Genomic DNA, 17,480 nt, shown 5'->3' on the forward strand with positions numbered 1-17,480 from the left:
ATAGATCTCTTGGGTTGCCAGTTCTCAGTTTTGCTCTAACTACTCAGGAGGAAGAATATGTAACTCCAGTGTCTTCTGGCTTGCATCCGTTCCAGCAATGTCACTTGTTGATCATATCGTTGCTCCACTGCATGTAATGTGTCTTTTTTCTCTTGCTGTGTTGAAGATTTTCTCTATAACCTTGGTTTTCAGGTGTTTCACTATGGTGTAAAGAGACTGGATTGCTCTGTGTGTAATGTGTGTGTGTTCATCATATTTGAATTTCTTGGACCTCTAAGCTAATGGGTTTTCTTTACAAATCTTAGAAGATTAGGCCATTATTTTTTCAAAAATTTTTTTTATAATTTTTTTTTATTTTTATAAACATATATTTTTATCCCCAGGGGTACAGGTCTGCGAATCGCCAGGTTTACACACATCACAGCACTCACCATAGCACATAACCTCCCCAATATCCATAACCCCACACCCCCTTTCCCAACCCCCCTCCCCCCATCAACCCTCAGTTTGTTTTGTGAGATTAAGAGTCACTTATGGTTTGTCACCCTCCCAATCCGATCTTGTTTCATTTACTCTTATCCTACCCCCTCAACGCCCCATGTTGCATCTCCTCTCCCTCATATCAGGGAGATCATATGATAGTCGTCTTTCTCCGATTGATATATTTCGCTAAGCATGATACCCTCTAGTTCCATCCACGTCGTCGCAAATGGCAAGATTTCATTTCTTTTGATGGCTGCATAGTATTCCATTGTGTATATATACCACATCTTCTTTATCCATTCGTCTGTCGATGGACATCTAGGTTTTTTCCATAGTTTGGCTATTGTAGACATTGCTGCTATAAACATTCGGGTGCATGTGCCCCTTCAGATCACGACGTTTGTATCGTTAGGGTAAATACCCAGCAGTGCAATTGCAGGGTCATAGGGTAGTTCTATTTTCAACATTTTGAGGAACCTCCATGCTGTTTTCCAGAGTGGTTGCACCAGCTTGCATTCCCACCAACAGTGTAGGAGGGTTCCCCTTTCTCCGCATCCTCGCCAGCATCTGTCATTTCCTGACTTGTTCATTTTAGCCATTCTGACTGGTGTGAGGTGATATCTCATGGTGGTTTTGATTTGTATTTCCCTGATGCCGAGTGATATGGAGCACTTTTTCATGTGTCTGTTGGCCATCTGGATGTCTTTTTGCAGTACTGTCTGTTTATGTCCTCTGCCCATTTCTTGATTGGATTGTTTGTTCTTTGGGTGTTGAGTTTGCTAAGTTCTTTATAGATTTTGGACACTAGCCCTTTATCTGCTATGTCATTTGCAAATATCTTCTCCCATTCTGTCAGTTGTCTTTTGGTTTTGTTCACTGTTTCCTTTGCTGTGCAAAAGCTTTTGATCTTGATAAAATCCCAAAAGTTCATTTTTGCCCTTGCTTCCCTTGCCTTTGGTGATGTTCCTAGGAAGATGTTGCTGCAGCTGAGGTCGAAGAGGTTGCTGCCTGTGTTCTCCTCGAGGATTTTGATGGATTCCTTTCTCACATTGAGATCCTTCATCCATTTTGAGTCTATTTTCGTGTGTGGTGTAAGGAAATGACCCAATTTCATTTTTCTGCATGTGGCTGTCCAATTTTCCCAACACCATTCATTGAAGAGGCTGTCTTTGTTCCATTGGACATTCTTCCTGCTTTGTCGAAGATGAGTTGACCATAGAGTTGAGGGTCCATTTCTGGGCTCTCTATTCTGTTCCATTGATCTATGTGTCTGTTTTTGTGCCAGTACCATGCTGTCTTGATGATGACAGCTTTGTAATAGAGCTTGAAGTCTGGAATTGTGATGCCACCAACTTTGGCTTTCTTTTTCAATATTCCTTTGGCTATTCGAGGTCTTTTCTGGTTCCATATAAATTTTAGGATTATTTGTTCCATTTCTTTGAAAAAAATGGATGGTACTTTGATAGGAATTGCATTAAATGTGTAGATTGCTTTAGGTAGCATAGACATTTTCACAATATTTATTCTTCCAATCCAGGAGCATGGAACATTTTTCCATTTCTTTGTGTCTTCCTCAATTTCTTTCATGAGTACTTTATAGTTTTCTGAGTATAGATTCTTAGTCTCTTTGGTTAGGTTTATTCCTAGGTATCTTATAGTTTTGGGTGCAATTGTAAATGGAATGGACTCCTTAATTTCTCTTTCTTCTGTCTTGTTGTTGGTGTAGAGAAATGCAACTGATTTCTGTGCATTGATTTTATATCCTGACACTTTACTGAATTCCTGTACAAGTTCTAGCAGTTTTGGAGTGGAGTCTTTTGGGTTTTCCACATAGAGTATCATATCATCTGCGAAGAGTGAGAGTTTGACTTCTTCTTTGCCGATTTGGATGCCTTTAATTTCCTTTTGTTGTCTGATTGCTGAGGCTAGGACTTCTAGTACTATGTTGAATAGCAGTGGTGATAACGGACATCCCTGCCGTGTTCCTGACCTTAGCGGAAAAGCTTTCAGTTTTTCTCCATTGAGAATGATATTTGCGGTGGGTTTTTCATAGATGGCTTTGATAATATTGAGGTATGTGCCCTCTATCCCTACACTTTGAAGAGTTTTGATCAGGAAGGGATGCTGTACTTTGTCAAATGCTTTTTCAGCATCTATGGAGAGTATCAGATGGTTCTTGTTCTTTCTTTTATTAATGTGTTGTATCACATTGATTGATTTGTGGATGTTGAACCAACCTTGCAGCCCTGGAATAAATCCCACTTGGTCTCGGTGAATAATCCTTTTAATGTACTGTTGAATCCTATTGGCTAGTATTTTGGCGAGAATTTTTGCATCTGTGTTCATCAAGGATATTGGTCTGTAGTTCTCTTTTTTGATGGGATCCTTGTCTGGTTTTGGGATCAAGGTGATGCTGGCCTCATAAAATGAGTTTGGAAGTTTTCCTTCTATTGCTATTTTTTGGAACAGTTTCAGGAGAATAGGAATTAGTTCTTCTTTAAATGTTTGGTAGAATTCCCCCGGGAAGCCGTCTGGCCCTGGGCTTTTGTTTGTTTGGAGATTTTTGATGACTGTTTCAATCTCCTTACTGGTTATGGGTCTGTTCAGGCTTTCTATTTCTTCCTGGTTCAGTTGTGGTAGTTTATATGTCTCTAGGAATGCATCCATTTCTTCCAGATTGTCAAATTTGTTGGCGTAGAGTTGCTCATAGTATGTTCTTATAATTGTCTGTATTTCTTTGGTGTTCGTTGTGATCTCTCCTCTTTCATTCATGATTTTATTTATTTGGGTCCTCTCTCTTTTCTTTTTGATAAGTCTGGCCAGGGGTTTATCAATCTTATTAATTCTTTCAAAGAACCAGCTCCTAGTTTCGTTGATTTGTTCTATTGTTTTTTTGGTTTCTATTTCATTGATTTCTGCTCTGATCTTTAGGATTTCTCTTCTCCTGCTGGGTTTAGGGTTTCTTTCTTGTTCTTTCTCCAGCTGCTTTAGGTGTAGGGTTAGGTTGTGTACCTGAGACCTTTCTTGTTTCTTGAGAAAGGCTTGTACCGCTATATATTTTCCTCTCAGGACTGCCTTTGTTGTGTCCCACAGATTCTGAACCGTTGTGTTTTCATTATCATTTGTTTCCATAATTTTTTTCAATTCTTCTTTAATTTCCTGGTTGACCCATTCATTCTTTAGAAGGATGCTGTTTAGTCTCCATGTATTTGGGTTCTTTCCAAATTTCCTCTTGTGATTGAGTTCTAGCTTCAGAGCATTGTGGTCTGAAAATATGCAGGGAATGATCCCAATCTTTTGATACCGGTTGAGACTTGATTTAGGACCAAGAATGTGATCTATTCTGGAGAATGTTCCATGTGCACTAGAGAAGAATGTGTATTCTGTTGCTTTGGGATGAAATGTTCTGAATATATCTGTGATGTCCATCTGGTCCAGTGTGTCATTTAAGACCTTGATTTCCTTGTTGATCGTTTGCTTGGATGATCTGTCCATTTCAGTGAGGGGAGTGTTAAAATCCCCTACTATTATTGTACTCTTGTCGATGTGTTTCTTTGATTTTGTTATTAATTGGTTTATATAGTTGGCTGCTCCCTCGTTAGGGGCATAGATATTTAAAATTGTTAGATCTTCTTGTTGGACAGTTCCTTTGAGTATGATATACTGTCCGTCCTCATCTCTTATTATAGTCTTTGGCTTAAAATCTAATTGATCTGATATAAGTATTGCCACTCCTGCTTTCTTCTGATGTCCATTAGCATGGTAAATTCTTTTCCACCCCCTCACTTTAAACCTGGCGTCTTTGGGTTTAAGATGAGTTTCTTGTAGGCAACATATAGATGGTTTTTGTTTTTTTATCCATTCTGATACCCTGTGTCTTTTGATTGGGGCATTTAGCCCATTAACATTCTGGGTAAGTATTGAGAGATATGAATTTAGTGCCATTGTATTGCCTGTAAGGTGACTGTTATTGTATATTGTCTCTGTTTCTTTCTGATCTACTTCTTTTAGGGTCTCTCTTTGCTTAGAGGACCCCTTTCAATGTTTCCTGTAGAGCTGGTTTGGTATTTGCAAATTCTTTCAGTTTTTCTTTGTCCTGGAAGCTTTTAATCTCTCCGTCTATTTTCAATGATAGCCTAGCTGGATATAGTATTCTTGGCTGCATGTTTTTCTCATTTAGTACTCTGAATATATCATGCCAGCTCTTTCTGGCCTGCCAGGTCTCTGTGGATAAGTCTGCTGCCAATCTAATATTTTTACCATTGTACGTTACAGACTTCTTTTCCCAGGCTGCTTTCAGGATCTTTTCTTTGTCACTAAGACTTGTCAATTTTACTATTAGGTGACGGGGTGTGGACCTATTCTTATTGATTTTGAGGGGGGTTCTCTGAACCTCCTGAATTTTGATGCTTGTTCCCTTTGCCATATTGGGGAAATTCTCTCCAATAATTCTCTCCAATATACCTTCTGCTCCCCTCTCTGTTTCCTCTTCTTCTGGAATCCCAATTATTCTAATGTTGTTTCGTCTTATGGTGTCACTTATCTCTCAAATTCTCCCCTCGTGGTCCAGTAGCTGTTTGTCCCTCTTTTGCTCAGCTTCTTTATTCTCTGTCATTTGGTCTTCTATATCGCTAATTCTTTCTTCTGCCTCATTTATCCTAGCAGTGAGAGCCTCCATTTTTGATTGCACCTTATTAATAGCTTTTTTGATTTCAACTTGGTTAGATTTTAGTTCTTTTATTTCTCCAGAAAGGGCTTTTATATCTCCCGAGAGGGTTGCTTTAATATCTTCCATGCCTTTTTCAAGCCCAGCTAGAACCTTGAGAATCGTCATTCTGAACTCTATATCTGACATATTACCAATGTCTGTATTGATTAGGTCCCTAGCCTTTGGTATTGCCTCTTGTTCTTTTTTTTGTTGTGAATTTTTCCGCCTTGTCATTTTGTCCAGATAAGAGTTTATGAAGGAGCAAGTAAAATATTAAAAGGGTGGCAACAACCCCAGGAAAATATGCTTTAGCCAAATCAGAAGAGATCCCAAATCGTGAGGGGGGAGGAAGGGGATAAAAAGGGGTTCAGAAAGAAAAAAAAAAAGAAACTATTAAAAAAGAAAGCCGATAAAGAAAAAATATAAAAAGAGGAAAAATATATATATATATCTTAGATAAACTATTTAAAAAACGTTAAAAAAAGAAAACGGTAAAAGTTAAAAAAAATTAGCAGAAGAAGTGAAAAAGAAAAAAAAAATTGAAAAAGAAAAAAAAATTAAATTAACTGCAAGGCTAAAAAATCATGGGGAGAAAGTCATGAGTTCCATGCTTTGCTTTCTTCTCCTTGGAATTCCGCCACTCTCCTTGGTATTGAAACTGCACTCCTTGGTAGGTGAACTTGGTCCTGGCTGGGTTTCCCGTTGATCTTCTGGGGGAGGGGCCTGTTGTAGTGATTCTCAAGCATCTTTGCCCCAGGCGGAGTTGCACCGCCCTTACCGGGGCTGGGCTGAGTAATCCGCTCGGGTTTGCTGGGTTTGCTTTCAGGAGCTTTTGTTCCCTGAGTGCTTTCTGTAGAGTTCCGGAGGACGGGAATGAAGATGGCGGACTCCCAGTCTCCGGCTCGGAGGAGCCGAGGGCCCGAGACCCCCCTCCTCAGTGCGCCCTCAGAGAACAGCGCCCAGTGACTCCCGTCACCCTGGCCTCCGGCCGCGCTCTGAGCTGACCGAGCCTGCGACCGGTTCAAGGCAACCCTGAGCTGAGAGTCACTCCTCGGCTCTGTCTCTGTAGCCGGCTTCCCCATTCTAGTACCGGTAAGCTCTGCGACACTCAGACACCCCCGATCCTTCTGCGACCCTGCGGGACCTGAGGCCGCGCTGACCCCGCCTGGGCTTCACCCCAGTTAAGCCTCTGGAGCGATGTCCCTCAGTGGAACAGACTTTTAAAAGTCCTGATTTTGCTCCGTTGCTTCGCCGCTCGCCGGGAGCCTGCCCCTCCCCCCGTGATCTATCTTCCCGTTGCTTTGGATTCACTTCTCCGCCAGTCCTACCTTGCAGAAAGTGGTTGATTTTCTGTTTCTAGAATTGCTGTTCTTCTTCTCTTCAATCTCCCATTGGATTTGTAGGTGTTTGCAATCTTTAGATAAGCTATTTAGCTGATCTCCCGCTACCCGAAGTAGTCTCAGCCTGCTACTTCTCCGCCATCTTGACTCCTCCTCCCAAAATTTTTTTTATATCACTTTCTCTCCCAACCTCCTGGGGCCCCACTTGCACGTATATGAGAGTAATCGATATGGCACCATAATTCTTGGGAATTTTGTTCATTTTTACTAAATATTTTTCTCCATTTTGTTCATATTGGATGATTTCCACTGATCTAACTTTAATTTCACTGATTTTCTTCTTCTGCTATTTCTAATTTTCTGTTTTGCTCATATAATGATATGTTCATATCCAGGCTTGTACTTTATAGTTTTAGAATTTCCCTTTGGTTTTTTTCTTATAGCTTACACTTCTCTGTTGAGAGATCCCCTATCTTTTTACTCATTAATATTATATTTTCCTTTAATTATCTGAATGTATTTAAAATTACCTCTTTGATATCTTTGATCAGTACATCATCAGAACTTACCAATGTCAGGGGTGCCTGGGTGGCTCAGTGGGTTAAGCCTCTGCCTTTGGCTCAGGTCATGATCCCAGGGTCCTGGGATTGAGCCCCGCATCGCGCTCTCTGCTCAGCAGGGAGCCTGCTTCCCTCTCTCTCTCTGCCTACCTCTCTCCCTACTTGTGATCTCTATCTGTCAAATAAATAAATAAAATCTTTAAAAAAAAAAAGAACTTACCAATGTCAGTTTCTACTGACTGTCATTCATAGTCAGGCAAAGAAGTATTTTGGTTCAAAATTGCATGTTGTTTAAAACTACAAGTTAATTTTTGGTTTGAAGCTGTGTGTTGTAGATTACACCTTGTAGTATCTCTGGGATACACTGAAGATTACTGATTTGTTCTAGTGGGTCATTTTGTTCTAGTGGGTCATTTACTTTCTTAGAATCAAACTGTAGAATAGTCCTCCCTGCTATGTGCAGAAGCTGGCTTTTGATCAATTTTCTTTGGCTTCCAGATGTTGCTTGTTTGGCTTGACCCCTGGGAGTCCCCTGTGCCTGCATAGTTTAGCTGTCAGCCAAAGACTTGGGAAATACTTTACATTCAGATTTTAGGATTCATTCTCTCTGTGGTTCCCTTTTTCTGGGGGCTGTCTTCTAAATTTCCAATTGTTTTTCTTAACTAAACTTCATACCTCTGATATCTAAGATCAGTAAGGAGTCTACTCTCTGCCACTTGAGTTGTGTATGATTTGGAAAATACAAGTGGTCAAAATTGCAGCAAACTCAAAACCTCACCAGCAGCAGTTTTGAATTGCAACAGTAGCTGACCTTCTAGTTTCTATTTCAATTCTTTCTGGTCTCCCTTATTCCAAGCGTATGTAGTTTTGTGATCAGCTAGGGGTTTGGTGAGAGTTTATACTCAGATTTTGGACTTCAGTTCCTCTGCAGCTCTTTCACTTCCAGAATTTTTTCTGTAAATGTTGAATTTTTCTGTGTTCTGAACTCTATCATCTGCTACTTCCAACTGGTAAGGGAGGAAGGGGTAGTTTTTACTAAGATAATTGTAATTAATATGAAGTTGTAAGGAATAATAGAGATCACATACATGCCCTACTCAATATCCCTCAATGGTAACATTTTGGAAAACTACAATATAATATCATAACCAGGATATTGACTCTGACACAATACACTGATCTTATTCATATTTCCTCAGTTTTCTTTGTGTGCATATGTATTTTATTCTATAAGATGTTATAAGTTTGTGTATCTACCACCATAGTCAAGATACTCAATGGAAGGATAAAATCAGAAGGATCTCTTGTGTTGCCCTTCTATGATCATGTCTACCTTCCTCCTGCCCCCATCCCTTCTTAACCTCTGGCAACCACTAATCTGCACTCTATTTCAAGAACACTATCATTTCAAAATATCACATGGATGGAATCATACAATATGTATTCTTCCGGGATTGACTTTTTTCACTTAGCATAATTTCCCAGAGATTCATCCAGTTTGTGGCATTTATCAACAGCTATTTCCTTCCCATTGTGGAGTAGTATTCATTGGAATAAATACACACCCAGTTTGTTTAATCAGTCACTTGTGGCAGGACATCTGGAATATTTCCAGTTATTATGAATCAAGCAACTATGGACATTTGTGTATAGCTTGTTTGGTTTGTGTGTATGTGTGTATGCATATGTGTGAGTGAATATAAGTTTCAATTATCTGGGATAAACGCCCAAGAGTATAATTGCTAGGTCATAGTAATTGCCTATTAGATTTTTAAAAATTGCATATTAGTTTTAAAAGAAATCACCAGGTGCCTGGGTGGCTCAGTGCATTAAGCCTCTGCCTTCAGCTCAGGTCATGATCTCAGGGTCCTGGGATCCAGCCCTGCATCGGGCTCTCTGCTCGGCAGGGAGCTTACTTCCTCCTCTCTCTCTCTCTCTCTGCCTGCCTCTCTACCTACTTGTGATCTCTCTCTGTCAAATAAATAAATATATTCTTTAAAAAAAAAAGAAATCATCAAACTGTTTTCTAGTGTGACTATACCATTTCTCATTCCCATCAGCATGAGTGATCCAATTTTTCCATTCTCTCCAATATTTGGTATTGTTATTATTCTTTATTTTAGCCATGCTCATTGGTGTGCAAGGCTATCTCTCTGTGGTTTTATTTGCATTTTCCTGATGGTCTCATATCTAGAATATATAGATAACCTTAATAAATAATCAATTAGAAAAGGGGCAACAGACATTAAAAAAAAACATTTCACTGAAGAAAATATACAGATGGCAAATCCTATATACGAGTCATTTGGAACTGTTTTCTGTAGGAGCAATTACCTGACATCTTCATGCTACCATTAGGGAACTGAAATTACATAGAAAAACATCTATATCATTAGTATAACACAGAATGGAATTTCATTATATATTTGTACAAAGCACTATTAAAAACAAAAACAGAGTCTTTATAGATAAAAGACTAAAAATAGATATACCAAAGTTGCAATTATTATCTTTGATGATACTAACATGAGTAATTTTTGTCTATTTTCCATTTCTTTACACTAGTGGGTGGTTAGTTATCCTCTATAATTACTAAATTATTTCAGCATTTTTACTACTTACAACTTAATCATTGCTGAAAAGATGTTTTCTCTAAGAGGTGAATGAAAATTACAAATGGCATATTATGCACAATGACGGGAATTTTTACACATTCCCTGAACTCAACTTTGTGATGGTAATACACTTCCCTAAATCTCCTGAAACTATAAGTAAGTTAGTTATGATGAGGAAAGCATATAGCTTTTCTATTATGAAGCAAGTGTTTAGGTAATGATTTTGAATTGATTATCATACATACAGATAATATGCCTATAACATATTATTAACTGTAGTAGCATCTCATGAATAATTTCAGCAAGTTTTAACCATATCTTAAAATAAAGACTTTAAGGCTGGACTCCTGATATATTGAGATTAGTATACCAACTACTCAGGTAAAATACATCTAAGGCGTATTATCTAAAGATGGGAGATATTTTGAGTTGAACATTTTTAAAGTAGTTTTGCATACTATAAATAAAAAACTAAGTAATGAACTAGAACTTTTATGGACAATTTGGCAAAATCTCTTAGAATAAGCTGGGCCCTGGGCAGCTCTTTCTCATTTGTTAAAGATGACACATTCAAGTTATAGTAAGTCAATTAGAATTTCCTATAAATGCAGCTGAACATTCTGGATTTGCTTAGACAAATCCGCATAATCCATTTAAAATTTATTTTGGTTCATTTTTCCCCCAGGATCCACAGAGAAATCTGTCCTCCCCCCAAATCAGTAAACCCAGAATATTAAATTCAGTCTTTTAGACTCAATTATTATATTCAACATTCCAAAAAGTTTTGCTTTCAAATTTATAAAAGCTCATAAACACATATAATTAAGAGAGAAGTAAAAATGACTTATTGGACAATCAAACTATTCCCAAAACAAGATTACAAAATTCTGAAATCCCTTGGTGGAGCACATAAACCTTTCTTTTTCACCATAAGGCCATTAACATTTAAAAATTGGCAAGGTTGGAATTTCATGTAGTAAATAACTTCTAATAATGCTACCATCCACACATCAATGCCAGTGGCCCATGTTCCAACCTGACCTGCCTGTTTATGGAAGTCAATGAATATTGTTTTTAAGAATATTCCTTTTACCTAGAACAGTAGTTGGAGGGAAAATCCTCAGAGCATAATATTAATAGTTAGTATGCTAATGATTAGTGTACATTTAAGAGCACATAAATTAGAAGTTCAAGTCATGAATACTGCAAACACTCCACTAATGCACATGCTTCTAAAAACTCAGTGGGCCATAATGAGGGAGTTAAAAAAGAGTATTTTAAAAATTTTATATATATTTTTATTTCCCTTTGGTTTTTATAATAAGCAACTACTCAAAAGAAATAAACTGTCAAAGAAAAGTTGCAGTAAAGTAATCTGGGGGCTGGGACTATATCGGGGAATAAGAACATTTTTTTATTGGTGCTGAAAATACTGTCCTAACAGACAGAGCCATGGCCTAGACGTGGGAGCTCTGGTTTGCTTCCTAAATCCACAGGGGTTAAGATTTAGGGATTTAGCTTACTGCTTCTGAAAGACATTTTAAGTTATTCGACTGGAGTGAAATTGGCAATATGGTTATACTGATATTACATACCTCAGATAGTCTTTCAAAGATTTCTCAGCAGCCAATATCCCCAATTTACTTCATCTGGTACATTGTTAGTTTTTGCTTTAGGGACCTTATTTTAATGTGAAAACATCCCATTGAGTATCAAGCATGTACAATGAATTTAAGTCCAAGGAGCTTTCCCTTTTGGTGCCATTTCCGTCTTGGAAAATGTGGTTGAATAGGTAAATGTTAGACCTTGACAGAAATATCCAGGTAGGGGTGCATGGGTGACTCAGTGGGTTAAGCCTCTGCCTTCGGCTCAGGTAATGGTCTCAGAGTCCTGAGATCAAGCCCCGCACTGGGCTCTCTGCTCAGCAGGAAGCCTGCTTCCCCCTCTCTCTCTGCCTGCTGCTCTGCCTACTTGTGATCCCTCTCTTTCTGTCAAATAAATAAATAAAATCTTAAAAAAAGAAAGAAAGAAAGAAGAAAGAAAAGAAAGAAAGAAAGAGAAAGAAAAAAAGAAAGAAAGAAAGAAAGAAAGAAAGAAAGAAAGAAAGAGAAAAAGAAAGATAGATTCAGGTGTCTTCTCAGAAGGTGGTATGCCGCAGTACAATGCATTATTCTAGTTTTTTTTTTTCTTTTTTCTTTTTCTTTTTTTTTTTTTTTCTTTTTCAGTGATATATTTTGCAGGGTCAGAAGCTAAGAAGTGGGAATGCGCAAAGCCCACTTCCATCAGAGAATTTATGTTTTGGTGTATTGAGTTTTCTCATAAAATCATTTATGTCTTTCCCCTAACAGTGATGCCCAATGACCCAATATTGGCATCCTATAATACAGTTCTCTAAGAGGCTCCCACCCCAGATGGACGTTCTTGAATTCTACCTTTCCCACCCCTCTGGCACAGTGACCTTAACGAAAATTGCTGCCACTAAATTCTACTACAGTATCACTGATCATTGGAGGTGAAATCTGTTTTTTTTTTTTTTTTTGCTATAATGTTAGGGAGATGATCTACAAATTTCTTATTTATGTCTGTGAAATAAATGAAGTTCAAAAGTAAGAGTTATCTGTAACTAAACAACCATGATTTGTAGAACATATTTTTTTGAAAATATATCCACATTTTATGGAAGGTTGTTTAATTCTACGAAAGAGTGAGGGAAAGTGGGGGAGTGAGGCAGGGAGGAAGGGAAAGCAAGGCTGGGCGGAATGTTCCAAACTCAGCCTCCTACCAGCATACCACCATCACTCAGTCACTCAGAAGCCATGCTGAAAGGCTATACCCTGCTCCCTTGAGAGGAGAAGCAGCAGCACTTTATCTGCTGGTTTGTTTCCCCTCTACCATCACTTATTGGCCAAAGTCTTTCCCATGGACTATTATCTTTCCTGTACCTTTGGTTTACAGGTTATTATCTTCCCTGAACCTTGTGGAAGGCCGCTGGGAAAGACAGAGGTCTATGGGTACACAGCTATGGCTGGAACTGCTAGGGCTTCTACCATAGCTGAGCACAGTGATTTTCACACAGTAAACTCCTTTCCATCCCCAGAGGAGGGAAGATCATAAAAACTTTAGAACCATAAGAACAGGAGCCTCCACTGGGGCCATTCTAACAGGAAGCTAAGCAAGCAACTGACGCCCACAGTGAGAGTGCCTGTAAGCTGAGCAGGTACAAGGAGACATATGACCTGGAGCTCACATCACCCCCAAGGATCCACATGAAATGGGCATGGTTCTTTCCCACAGATAGAAGACTGTAGTCAGGGATTCTTTCTGAAGTATCTTTGAGCAGCACAATTTCATGATTATATGGCAGCAAAAGCCAATTGCACTATTGTTTAGCTCATTTACACCCTACATATAGAGAATCATGGAGAGATTTCAAGTCTTAACTTTCAGGGTTTTTAACCCTCTTTCCTCTTTGAACTCTGGTGAGTTCAAGTCAAACATGTCTGTGATGCCAGAAGGGTGTGGCTGCTTGAAAGTGGGCATGGATACAAATGACTTCAGTTACTCTTCTATTTTTTTGTTTTTTGGGTTTTTAAATTTTTTTTTGAATTGTAGTTCCAGTATAGTGAACATACAGTGTTATATTGGTCTCAGGTACACAATAGAGTGATTCAACACTTCTGTACATGCGACTCATGGAGACAACTGCACTCCTTAATTCCCATCACCTATTTTACCCATCCCCCACCCACCTCCACTCTAGGTTATTATTCTATTTTTAAGAAATATAGCAGACACTGAAATTTAAAGTAACAGGTAACATTCTGCCTAAAATATGCTCCACCACTGGTGCCACTAGTTGGTCTTTTTCTCTCACAAATTTTTTGCTTTAAAGTTTCTCTGGGGTTTGGCTGGGCAAATTACTGATTGAACTGGGCCTCTGGTCACTTTCCCAGATCTGTTCCCTCAGTAGGTACCAATCCCGACCTTCTTCCGCTAAAATATACTGTCCTTACCCTCTGATTGATGTGAACAGCTCACTGATTTAGAGATGTGTTTCTGTATGGGCATGTCTGCCTGAGAATGGTAGCTTCCTGCATAAATCAGTCCTTTGTGCAATTAGGAGCTTAATATCTATTTTTAAATAATTGCAAAGATGGTGCTTCAGAGACAGTGGCAGTAATGAAAATGGCACTGACATTGTTTCTTCATGTGTCTTATGTGGAAAAGCTCCTTGAGAGCAGAAACCATTTCTTGCTTCACTTTGTATCCTCACTCAGTACCTAAGCCAGAATCTGCCATATTGGAACTACTTGGTAATTATCTATTGAATATAAGTGCATGGCACAGAAAAGATGAAGAAGATTGGTTCTGAAAAACACAAATGGTGGGAACAAAAATTCATGATTTTTCATGATGATGTTATGTGGACAATTATATGAAATACAGCTATGTCAATAAACAGGATGGAAATTATATCATCTGTGTTAACATGGCAATTTTGTTTAAAAGCTTATGATCACAAACATATGCATGCACACATACAAAAATAATATAAAGGAAAACATTTAAAGAAAATCCAACAAAACATAAATAACAGGTCCCAGTTGCCAGTTGACTCATTGGTAATGCTTGTTGTATTATTTCTATTTTTTCAGATTTTCTGAAATGAAACTATATTATATTTTGTAATTTAAAAAATGAAGCAATAAAAAGTCTTGACTCAAAATTCAGTAGAGGAAAGAGAGACAGAATGAGGATAGGAGATAATCATCTTATAATTTATCAAAATATAAGATAAGAACTATTCTTATTAGAGTATTACTAATAATACAAATAGACTTTACAAAATAATGTACTGGACATCAGGGTAAGGCAAAGTAAATTCCCTACCTAGAATATGCTTCTGCTACATGGTTTTCTAATACTCCAAGACCTGTATCTGTAAATTGATGAGGATGGAAGACTCCTCAAAGAATCAAAGAATGAGGATTTGGGATAATACTGTGTCCAGCCATTGTTCATGCTACATACCCAGGTAGAAAGTGATTCAATTTCCCTAAACAGAGTCCTACTGTTCCAGAGATAGGAAGCCATGCCATGTTCCTTGCTCCAAATTCTTGTTCTGTGGAACTATTTGAAACCTCCATTTTTTTGCAAATTTTACAAAATACAGAATGGAAAGAGAGGATCAGAAGAGCTGAAGAACAAACAGGACGCATGATTTTAGATGAGTGGTTCCAACAGGAGATGATTTTGGTGATGAGGGAACATTTGTCAATGTTTCGAGATATTCTGGGTTATTACAACTGGGGGTGGGGGAAGAAGGACAGGTGCTATAGGGACCTCATAGAGAGAGGCTCATCACCTTACAATGTAAAGTATAGCCTGCCAAACAGAATTATTTAACCCAAATATCAACATTATTGAAGGTTATTGAACATTATTGAAACATGGAACACTATTTTGGAAGAGAAAAGAATGGGTTCAAAATGAGACATGTGGCCTCTACCACTGTCAGGAAGGTAGGGCATTGGAAAACTACTTGGAAGGGCCAACTCCAGGCCAGAACAAACAGAGATACCAGAAAAATACTCCCATTACAACTATTGCTTTCATAGTCAACATTCTGCTTCTTAAATCCATGTTATTGTGCCATGAAGACAAATGGCATGCCCTCGACCCTAGTCTGAAACCATAATCTCAGGATTACTCACTGGAGTAGGTCAACAGAAAACTCAAGGCTTCCTGTCAAAGGGAAGATGCTCCAACTGCATGCAGATAGAACAGAAGCCTAATAGCACCTGTACCTTATTTCTACTTTCTGAAACTGTCCTCTGGAACATCCAGCTGGCATAGTCTAAATCATGAAATGATAGGAAAGGAAGGTATCATTTTTACAAACTGTACCATAAAACAAGGGTAGAAGGGATGTTGACTGAGTTCCTCCTCTGTATCTATGATGATATTACATTTATTTTGAAATCCAGTCAGCACCACCCTCTGGACATTCGGTCATTCCCAGCAATGTCATTCCTCAATTCCTAGTCTGATTTGTCTCTCAACTGGATGGCTTTTTTGTTTTCAAGACATTTTTTTCTGAATAAGGGCTTATAGACTCTACTTTCTCCAGTTTCTTTTACGTTTCATGATGTCTCTCTGTAACCACTGGAAATAAGAGTCACTCTGGCAGGCAATAATTCCTTCAGTGGTACTCTCTATCAAAAACTACAGACATTCTTTCTGTCTTTTGGCATTGGATATTACTGTAGGAAAGTCTGAGGCCAACCAGATTCCTTCCAGTACATGATTTCTTTTTCTGTCTAAAACCTCAAAACACTGACTATGTTCCTGGATCAACGCGTGCTCACTGATCCGCAGATATAGTTCTTTCTTCCTGTTAGGGAAATTCTTTTGTGTTATATTTTTGAATGCATCTTTTTTGTTCTGTTTTGTTTTGTTTTTATTTTGGTGGGCATATTCACCTCTGAGAGATCAGCTATTTGTATGCTAGTTATTGTAGTCTTCTTTATGTGTTAGCATTCTTCTTGTTTTAATTTCATCAGGATTCTCAATAATTATAAAGTCATCCCTCTATGTCGATAATTCAATTTTCAATGTTGATTCTCTTACTTAGTGTTTCTAATTATGGTATCTGCTCCATAATGACATTGTTTTTGTACTAGATTTGTTTCTTTGGGTCTACAAATTACTCTGTTGTTTGTGTAACTGATATAGGAGAAAAGTTGGACCAAACAGGATACAATGAAGGAATATTTCCTCCCACTGTCCCTGTCAACCTGTGTGCTCACCCTTTCTTGTTCTCACTGAAGAGTTGGAGAAGTCTCACAGTTTCTTATCCTTTCCAGTCACATGAAAGGTCTCATTTTAGTAACTAAAAAGTTTAGTCTCAGGGACATTCTAACTTTAATTTTATATTATTCTTGAAAGTTGAGAAACACTACTTTAGAAAAGAATGGGTTCAAAATGAGACTTATGGCCTCTAGCACTGTCAAGAAGTAGGGCATTGGGAAACTACCTGGAAGGACCGACTCCAGGCCAGAACGAACCGAGATAACAGAAAAATACTCCCATTACGAATATTGGTTTCACAGTCAACATCTTTCTTCCTAGACCCACATTGTGCCAAGAAGACAGATGGCATGCCTTTGACCTTAGCCTAAAACCATAACCTCAGGATTATTCATTGGGACCCATCAATAGAACCCTCAAATCTTCCTGTTGAGGGCATGTCTGTAGACAGAGCACAAGCCAAAGTGCACTTATACCTTATTTCTACTTTCTGAAACCTTCTCCTGGAACATCAAGTTGGTACAGTCTAAACCAAGGGAAGCTGGGAATGGAAGGCTTTACTTTCACAGCCTGCACTAAAAAATGAAGGTACAAGGGATATTAACTCTCCTTCCTCAGTTCAATATACTTAAAACAGAGAAGTCTGTAGTGATGAAAGGAGCTGTGGTTGGCTTCTCTTGTTCCCCTGCCCATCCTCCACAGCTTCTTCCTCAGATGGGCCTCTGAGGCATGAAGAATTTAATCCAGAAGGATGCTGGGGTTTAGTGGCTAAGCCTGAGACACTGTCCCTTGTAGAGCTTTAACTGTAGCTCTCATGATACCAGCAATGCCTCTTTTCGATCTGGCTGCTTTCAACTTTCCTCCTATTCCTTTACTTACTGCTATTTATTTCTCTTTTGGGTTATTTGGCTCATCCTGGGAGTTCTCTTGGGTGAAATCTCCTTCAGAATGCTTCTGTGAAATC

The 17,480-nt window shown here is 38.5% G+C and overlaps 1 protein-coding gene across 1 annotated transcript in view; it reads right to left on the bottom strand.

Moving 5' to 3' along the window:
• TAFA1 (TAFA chemokine like family member 1) overlaps positions 1-17,480 on the bottom strand; it is an 866,756-nt gene that overhangs the window by 602,570 nt on the left and 246,706 nt on the right. The gene's annotated exons all lie outside the window — the stretch shown is intronic.

The sequence above is a fragment of the Lutra lutra genome, chromosome 1, assembly GCF_902655055.1.
Source record: "Lutra lutra chromosome 1, mLutLut1.2, whole genome shotgun sequence".
Classification (NCBI taxonomy): Eukaryota; Metazoa; Chordata; class Mammalia; order Carnivora; family Mustelidae; genus Lutra; species Lutra lutra.